We start from the raw sequence: 10,000 nt of genomic DNA, 5'->3' as shown, positions 1-10,000 counted from the left end.
GTTGAACGCGTCGGCCTTTAACGTTTAGAATTTTTGCTTCCGAGCCAAAATTTGTTGTGTTGTTTCCAAGGTAACGGGGCTCCAGGTGCAGACACATGATCTCTTTCCGAGCCGGGTCCGTCGCCCGCTGCGCGTTGTTCCTGGCTCCAGAAACTCCAGGAGACGAATCCGTGATTGAAATGATTCTCGTCCATCACGTAGACGAGAGAAGGAAATTCACTCTGATTAAACTGAGTCTGTTTCTGGTGAAGAGTCGAAGATCAGGTGGACGGAGACGTTCCTTCTCCCTCTGTGCTTCTCTCTCTTCCCGTTTTATTGATCGGATGAGAAACACACTGAGTTCAGTTTAACTGTCATGAGGCCAAACAGCAGCTCTGACAAAACTGTTTCACCCTCGTCTGGAAAAACACGATTATCTTCTCACGCAGCTTCGTCTCCTTCAGGCAGAGTCAGAAAAGGTTCTTTTCAAAATGTGGATCATCTGTTCATTTATTCTTTCTCATGTTTATATATTAATGTTGCTTTTCTTTCAGCTGCTGGATATTTTCGACGTATATTTTAGAATAAACGTTCTAATTAAAAGCTTCAGATTCACTTTCTCTGTGTGGATCCCGTCTGCGTCTCTTTTGTATTTCCTGTCACATCTCGTCAAACTCGAACAAACCTCGGGACAGACCTGCGGTGAAACTCTGGATTTATCTGTTTCCTGCTCCACTAACAGGCACATTCTGATATTATTGATATTTTCCGGGGCTCAGTGATTTATTGTGACTTGTATAACAACAAGAAAAAGAGGCAGGAACAAACCCCCCCTCCCGTCTTATTGACCCAGATCCCTGGGCTGTGTGAGGCTGCGAGAGGCGGCCAGGTCCTGCATTAGACATGAGGAGGCCATGCTACTGTTCCACTGGATTACGTGGATGACAGGAGAACGCGGCCGCAGCGTTTGGGGCCGAGCGGCGGCGACTGGAGAACCCGGACTGAGCTGCTGGATGTTTGCTGCAGAGAGAGAGAGCGTGCGATTCTATAAATTGAAATGTAAATCCACTCTGGCAAACGACCACGATCGCTTTACGCCGCTCACGGTGTGTCTGCCAGAGGAGTCGGTGGGATCTGTTCTCTTTATGGAACAGTAAGCTGCACGTGACACGTGGTCACGCTGGAGGAAACAGAAACACGACGGAGAACAGCCACGGTGAAGAGCAGACGTTTCCACGTACCGTAAAAAGCAGCTCAGCAAACAAACAGATAAAATCCACTCGCTTGTCCAAATGTGAAAATGTTTTTTTTATGCAGCTCTGAAAGAAAACAAAAGGCACTGCACAGAGAAATGAGTAGAGAAATCGCATTGCATTTGTAACAAAGAGGCGACGCTGAGGGAGAAGGAAACACAAACGTTCTGGGCAGAAATCCCTCGTCACCCCTGCTGTGACAAGCACACAATCCTTGATATGGAAATTGCTCTTGTGCACGTCTCAGTTTATTCTAATGCACGAACAGAGATCACTTAAGCACCATTATATTATTGCTGTATTAAGGAAACACAGTTTGTTTTGTAGGGCAGACAGTCGGGGCCCGGGTTTAATTTGACACGCTACGCCCTCGTCCTCCGCAGCAGGAAACGTCCCCTTCATGTTTCCCGTTTCACAGAGCGCCGGAAGAATCACGCTACAAAACCGAGCCTCACAATGTGAAAGTCTCTGATGTGAGCCGCAGCAGAGACGCTGGGAAACAACAGAGCGACTCCAAGAGCTTCACATCTACGATGAGGAGCTCCTCGCTTTCTCCGGCTCCTGGTTCCAGACTGAGATACTGTCGGTACTCAGCAGGGGGCGTAACTCACCTTGTACTTTACCTTCATCTTTTCATTACAAGTACAGGTGTAATAATTAATATGAAAAGTCACCTTTAATGATCTGCAACCAGAAACTGGAGATAAAGATGGACGACACGTCTTCACTTCCTCCCAAACGAAGCTAAAATGTCTCCGTCACGAACGCCGCCATCTTGCGGTCGGCCAAATGATCCTGATCACTTCCTGTTTCAGGACGTCAGTGGTCCAGCTTCCTTCGCTACCAGCTCTGAGACATATGTCTTATGAACAAAACGTGTCTCTCATTCCTTTTGTTTCCTGTCTTCACGTGAGTGATGTGGTTTATAAAACCGTCTCTGGTTCTTCTTTACAGATGTGACTCCTTCTTCTCATTACATCACATGTTACTGCTCTTCCTGGGTTTATGGTCTCAAACTATATTATCTCTTTTAATAAAAGTAAAGTTGACCATCACGTTACAATATTTAAAACAGTTTGGAAAAGCTTTCGTATCATGATCTTGTTTGTTTCTCACGAGACTCGATCCTTGCAGAGGACGAGGAGGACGAGGTTGTCCTCTCGATCAGAAGTGAAACTTCCTTATGGAACTTTCTCTGTATTCTATCTGTTGAGTGAAGATATGTTTAGTTAGAGACTTGACTGACAGAGGGATCACAGCTCTTATTGGATCATCTGCCTCGTTACCATCTCGTCCTGTTACGACATCTTGAGCCTCCTTCCTCCTCCTCCTCCTCCTCCTCCTCCTCCTCCGTTCACCGCTGAGTTATTAACCTCCAACCTTCACTATCTGATGCTCCAACGCTGCCATTACTCTCATGCTCATCCCTGTCTCTCTCACTGTATCTCACCACACACACACACAATGCTCTCTCTCCTCTGTCTCTTTTAACCTTGTTTCCTTCCTCCCTCCTTCTCCGTCTCGTTCTCTGGAGACTTCAGGTCCATTAGTACAAGAGGCTCTCTACCTCCTCTCATGAACTTCCTGCAGGAGCTTTCTGAGCCGTACGATCTGCGTCTGTTGTATGAACGATCCGGAGACTCCACATCCATTAGTGACTATAACTCTGGTCAACACATATCTGAGGTTTCCTTGTCGTGAACGAGGCAGGAGGTTCATCACAACACGATGGAACTCGGAGCTGTAACGTCAGAGAGAGAACAAATATCCACTCGAGCTTTTTAGGGAATCTGACGCTTGACAAGCTTTGTAATAGAAGCTTGTCAAGCGTCAGATATTTACTGTTGTTGCAGCAGATGACGGGAGGAAAGGGAGGAAAGAGACGACGGCTTGTTTCTCATTTATATTGATCAGAAAACAGAAAAGGCAACAGTCCCCCGAGCAGACGATCAGCAGGATCTCACAGGACTCGCTGAGCAGCCGGAAGCTCCTTGTTTCTGTGTGAAACCACTAAATAAATAACTTGTATTAATATGAAGATTAACTTGGTTCCTCTCGGTGACGATGTCAGTGAGACGCTGCTGCAGCAAATCTGTCAGAAACTACCACACATTTTCAGTAAGCAACAAATACAGTAATGGTCATTTATAATATTTGACTGTTTTGATAATGACAATGCGCCCGAGATCCTTTAATTAACAAATTGCCTGCCGCCGATCCAGCTGGCAGCCTGATGAAGAGTCAGCGGATCACAGCTGGAGAAACACTGTGCACGACTTGGACTGGATGTGGATTAATCCAGAGCCAGCTCCATCTCTGAGGAGAGCGACTCGTGAAGCCCTGTGAAGAGAGAGCGTTTAAACCTGTGCAGACGTCAACGCTCCACCCGACAGCGAAGTGAGTGTGACAGTGACGGAGAGGAGGAGGAGGAGGGAGGAGGAGGAGGAGGAGGAGGAGGAGGAGCAGGAGGAGGAGGAGGAGGAGGAGAGGGAACGTAAGGGATTATAAAAACTGAAATTCAACACGAGACAGAAAACAGACAGAGAGAGAGAAATCCTCTCACTAATTAATAGGTGTCTGAATTTCAATTAATGCTGACCTCGATTTGAGCGAGGAAACAAGAGGAAACAAGAGGAAAGAAGAGGAAACAAGAGGAAAGAAGAGGAAACAAGAGGAAACAAGAGGAAAGAAGAGGAAACAAGAGGAAAGAAGAGGAAACAAGAGGAAACAAGAGGAAACAAGAGGAAACAAGAGGAAATAAGAGGAAACAAGAGGAAACAAGAGGAAACAAGAGGAAACAAGAGGAAACAAGAGGAAAGAAGAAACAAGAGGAAACAAGAGGAAACAAACAAGAGGAAACAAGAGGAAACAAGAGGAAACAAGAGGAAACAAGAGGAAACAAGAGGAAACAAGAGGAAACAAGAGGAAACAAGAGGAAACAAGAGGAAATAAGAGGAAACAAGAGGAAACAAGAGGAAACAAGAGGAAACAAGAGGAAATAAGACCAGGAGACGACTTACACAAGAGCTTTTCATGGAAAATATCTAGTTTTTCTCGCCGCTCGTCTGAATTGAACAAAGCTTCCTTTCTTCAGCACTGAGCTGGATACGAGCGTCGGCCGGTCTCAGGCATGTTACAGTACACTGCTTTGTTTCATATGTTCTTTGTTTCACTGTGAGATTGTGTTGTCTCACACTGTGGAACGACGGTTTGTGTGGTGTCATGTAGTGTTACACTCCACACGGCTGCACAGTAACACTGTCATGTTGGGTTACACTCCGCTTGTCGTCCACTCTGCTGCTCGCTGACACTTCACACTGAGCTTTGTTGTTGTTGTGGAGGACGCTGATCAGGTCCAGAGACAAAACACAAAACACAACCATCACAACCATCACAACCACACCTGGAACAACACAACCATCACAACCATCACAACTAAACCTGGAACAACACAACCATCACAACTAAACCTGGAACAACACAACCATCACAACTAAACCTGGAACAACACAACCATCACAACCATCACAACCATCACAACCATCACAACTAAACCTGGAACAACACAACCATCACAACCATCACAACCAAACCTGGAACCACACAACCATCACAACCATCACAACCATCACAACCATCACAACTAACCCTGGAACCAAGAGTGAACCCAACTAAAGACAGAACTGAGATATCATGTCCAAGAGGCTAAAACATGTTTTGTGAGGTCACTGTGACCTTGACCTTTGACCTTTGGTCACTCAGTGTGAACGTTTGAACCAAATTGACTGAACATATGAGAAATCACGTTCACAAGAAACTTAAAAAACATAATCTGACCAGTGCAGAGAATCATCTGGATAAATGAGGGCGGAGCCAAATGTCCTCACTCTGTACTATGGTCCTGACAGAGATAGAAGTAAATACAGAGACAAACACAGCTTTAAAACAAGTGATGATGATGATGGTGAGCGAAGAAGAACAGCAGAGAAATCAGGATTCTGAAGAGAAACCTGAGAGATGTTACATGTTCCAGACGTTCCAGGTGTTCCAGGTGTTCCAGACGTTCCAGGTGTTCCAGGTGTTCCAGACGGACGCAGTAAAACACGTGAGTAACGTGCAGCTGAACGTGAGGCCGAACGTGAAGCCGAACGTGAAGCCGAGCGTGAAGCGAGCGTGAAGCCCGAGCGTGAAGCGAGAGCGTGAAGCGAGCGTGAAGCCGCGCGTGAAGCGAGCGTGAAGCGAGCGTGAAGCGAGCGTGAAGCCCGCGTGAAGCGAGCGTGAAGCGAGCGTGAGGCGAGCGTGAAGCGAGCGTGAAGCGCGCGTGGAGCGCACGTGAGGCGAGCGTGAAGCCGAGCGTGAGGCGAGCGTGAAGCGCCGTGAAGCCGAGCGTGAAGCGAGCGTGAGGCGAGCGTGAAGCGAGCGTGAGGCGCGCGTGAAGCCGCACGTGAGGCCGAACGTGAAGCCGAGCGTGAGGCCCGAGCGTGAGGCGAGCATGAAGCGAGCGTGAAGCCGAGCGTGAGGCGCGCGTGAAGCCGCCGCGTGAAGCCAACGTGAGCCGAGCGTGAAGCGAGCGTGAGCCGCTGCGTGAGGCGAGCGTGAAGCGAGCGTGAAGCCGAGCGTGGGCGCGCGTGAAGCAACGCGTGAAGCGAGCGTGAAGCGAGCGTGAAGCGAGCGTGAAGCCGCCTGTGAAGCGAGCGTGAGGCGCCCGTGAAGCCGCACGTGAAGCGAGCGTGAGGCGGCGTGAGCAGCGCGTGAGGCAGCGTGAGGCGAGCGTGAGGCGAGCGTGAAGCTGTGCGGTTTAAAACGTGGTGGATTTGTTTAAAAACCACAGTCTCACCTCTGAGCGTTTCTACAAGATGAAAAATGAAGAAGCACTTCCTGTGGGACCCCTGCTGTGACACCAGCCTCATTAAAAACACTCAACAACTCGGTGTGACAGATTCTGGTTCATGCAGCAGATTAATGTTCACCTCACTTCAAACTGAGAGAGTTCACAGCACATTTAGTAGATATTAAATATTGGAATATGTTATATGGACGTGTAGATTAATGCCTCTGAACATTTATATATTCTTTTCCTATTTAAGAATTTAACGTGAAGCGTTAAAACCAAAATAACCAATCACCTGGAAAATGTAAATAACAGCTGAGGAATCAACCAAATGTAAAAATAACCTCAGTGTCTGAAGATTCACTGATGATTCTCACTCAAGCTCCGGAGCCTGAAAGTGGTTTATGAGGACATCGTGTGAGGAGAAGTTCTGAAGGAGCTGCAGAGTCACATGTTTCTGTTTCATCAAGTGAAACACGATCTTTGTTAAAAAACAAATATTGATTATATCTTATTTAAAGTTAGGGATACAGAACAAGCTGCTCATCAGAGCGACACAAGCCTCGTCTACACATCCAGGTCCCGGCCGTCTCTCAGGTTCCTCCCTCGTCCCCGCCCCCGGGACCGAAGGAGATCGAATCAGTCAGAACCAAGGATCAGGTCGTTATCTGGAGTCTCGTGGCGCAGCAGGCGTGTGCGACACGTTACACACAACACGCAGCACAACCCAGTTCACACAGGTTCACATGGAGCTTCCTCAGAAACAGGCCCGGGTAATGTGTTGAGCATCCAAGAAGTCACATGGTCGCCTCAGGCCGCGGACGCCGTGCACGAGGACTGTGATCAATATCTGAGTCTTTGATGATCACACACACACACACACACACACACACACACACACACACAAGTTTAAAGAGAAGCCTGCTATCTATAGTTCATTACACACACACACACACACACACACACACACACACACACACACACACACACACACACACACACACACACACACACACACACACACACACACACAATCAGCCATGCTGCATTTCCCAGCTTTAGGGCTCAGAGCTCAGTAACATCTTTGAACTCCAGTGTTGACGAAAACAGCATAAATTAGCATTAATCCCAAAAAGTGTGCATGTGTGCCTGTGCACGTTGGTGCACTGTTGTGTGTTGGTCTTTATCCACAGTGTGTAGTCAAAGTGTGTGGAGCTGTATGTGTGTGTGTGTGTCTGCAGATATTCCAGTTCGTGTGTGTTTTATGTGCATGTGTTGGCACTCAGTCTTTGTGTGTGTGTGTGTGTGTGTGTGTGTGTGTGTGTGTGTGTGTGTGTGTGTGTGTGTGTGTGTGTGTGTCGCGTGGTCAGGAAGCAGTACAGTCGTGCCTACAACCCCTCGACTCCTTATCACAACAACCACTGGTGCATTCCTTGATGCCACAACAACAGGCCATAGGCACCGGACCCCCCCACCCCTCCACCCGCTGCCTTGCTCGCTGCCTCGCTCGCTCGCCCGTTTCTCTGCCCTATAAATAGACCATTACTTTGAAATGTAAGTATGCTTCCTAAATTGCCCGCCCCTCGCACACACACACAAACACGCAGCCCCTCCCATGTGCACAATCAGCCCACCAACCCAACAACAGAGCCCAGATTAAACTCTGCTTTTTAAAGCTGGTGGCAGGGGGCAGCATCAGTGTTTGATGTGGTTGGTTGAGATTCAGCCTTTGATGTGCAGATGAGTGAGGTGCACTTCCAACCGATCTGTAGATTCTATACAGATTTAAACTCGGATATATTAACTGCTGAATTTTCTCCACTGCAGAAATGTTCTTTATCTTAAAAAGCTCGTTTTCATCTGAGCTCAGAAACATGAAATGAAACATTGAACGTGAAACAGCAGCTGAGGAAGTCCAACTCGTTCCAGTCTCATTGAATCACTTCACATTGAACATGAATCAATCAAAGATCTTTATCATCAAATACAAACACAACCCGAACCCCTTCAGTTGATGTAGGAATGTCTCTTCAATACAGAGGTGTATCCGTCACTTCTGATTGGACGACACCTCGGACACACCCACAAACCAGAGCCAACGAAGCCCTGTGACACTCTGAAGCTAAACGTCCGGCGTTTGAACGTGTCACTGTTCAGTGAAGAATCCACCACAGGACACGTTCACTTCCAATCAGCCAATCAAATACAAGAATTCCACTTTGACCTGCGACATTAGCACGTGTGACCGTGTCCGTATTCCCGGGTCACATGACTCTGTTATCAGCTCTGATGAACGTCATGAACACGCCGGTGACTTGAAACTCTGCAGCTCAGCTATGCTAACGATGCTAACGATGCTAACGATGCTAGCTGTCTGTTATCACCGTGACGACCTGCTGAGCTTCACATTCACCAGCGCGGAAGCTGCTCTTGTTCATTTTCAGTTTGTCACATCCTGCTTCATGGTTCATTCAAAAAAAGAATATTCTTGATAAAGGAAACATTTTCAGTTTTCTTCCAAATCAAGAACTAGAGGAAATTTGGTGTCAATTTTTTTAAATCTGCATTTTAACAACAATCAAGAAAACTTGTTTGTGGAAAAAGTTTTGACTGATCCTAGTTTATTAAGAAGAAACTGTGTAGATCTGAATTCATTCATCATCTTGTACACACACACACACACACACACACACACACACACACACACACACACACACACACACACACACACACACACACACACACACACACACAGAACACACACACACACACACACACACACACACACACAGACACACACACACACACACAGAAGGTCCACCAGTTTGGATCCAGTCTCCAAAGACCAGGCTTGGAGACGAAGGAGACATATGTCACCCACATTTTAAGAGATGAGGGAGGGGGGTGGAGTTTGGGGTGTGGGGGTGTCAGAGTGGTCCCAGGGGCCCCGAGGGCCGCAGCCACGGGGGACACTTAGTTCAGGGACAAGAGTGGTGTGTAATTCAATTTCTCGTCATAAAAACTCAGCCATCATCCAGACGCTCAGCCTGGACCCGGCGTGCGCTTGTATGTGTGCGTGTGCGTGTGTGTGTGTGTGTGAATGGAGACGCTCGTGAACGAAGTGACACGCGCACAGACACATTGTTCAGTCACTGATCCTCCAGCAGCAGCGCGCACGTCGCGGCGCGTTAATTACGCACAGAATCAGTTCCTCTGAAGTTAAAACTCACACTCTCTCACACACTGAGACAACAACAACACAACAACTGTAACTACACAACTCACCCTCTCTCTCTCACACACACACACACACACAGCAGCAGTTTAAACTCCCTCCTGCGCTTCATCAGACCCGCACATGTTCACACACGATGAACAGATTCTCTTACCGGGAGGAAGAAGGAGAAGGAGAAGAAGGAGGAGGAGGAGGAGAGACGCAGCGTGGAGGAGGAGATGTTATAGATCCTGAGGTGGGGTCCGCATTGTGGGACGAAGAGGAGGATGAAGAGGAGCAGGCTGCTGCTGCTGCTGTGAGGGAATAATCCGACTGTCAGTGACAATAAACCAGAGAGGAGGAGGGAGGAGGAGGAGGGAGGAGAGGAGGAGAGGAGGGGGAGGAGGGAGTGCTCCTTCGTCCAATTAGAAACAGTGTCATTGATTGTTGGAGGAAATAAAGCAGTTAGTGTTCAGAGCTTCAGTTTGTCAGTGGGTTGATTAAAGGACGTTTTCCTGTCTTTTAATTTGATCCTGCTTTAATTCTTTCTCTTTCTTTAATTCTTTCTCTTTCTTTAATTCTTTCTCTTTCTTTCTTTAATTCTTTCTCTTTCTTTCTCTTTCATTCGATGAAGGTGAAGTTTAAACTCGAAACACACGATTCCTCTTATTAAAGGACTTTTCTTATAGAAAACAGAAAACACAGGCAAAGGTACTAACCATC

General features: G+C 47.4%; 1 protein-coding gene across 1 annotated transcript in view; it reads right to left on the bottom strand.

Moving 5' to 3' along the window:
• Positions 1-9,602, bottom strand: part of pcbp4 (poly(rC) binding protein 4) — a 336,110-nt gene extending 326,508 nt beyond the window's left edge. Inside the window, 1 exon segment of the mRNA XM_047339245.1 lies at positions 9,453-9,602. The gene's annotated coding sequence lies outside the window, so the exon portion shown is untranslated.
• Positions 9,603-10,000: the final 398 nt, after the last annotated feature.

This window comes from Hippoglossus stenolepis, chromosome 3, assembly GCF_022539355.2.
Source record: "Hippoglossus stenolepis isolate QCI-W04-F060 chromosome 3, HSTE1.2, whole genome shotgun sequence".
Classification (NCBI taxonomy): Eukaryota; Metazoa; Chordata; class Actinopteri; order Pleuronectiformes; family Pleuronectidae; genus Hippoglossus; species Hippoglossus stenolepis.
Note: the sequence above shows the minus strand (reverse complement) of the source record. Positions and strands in the feature narration are given on the sequence as shown.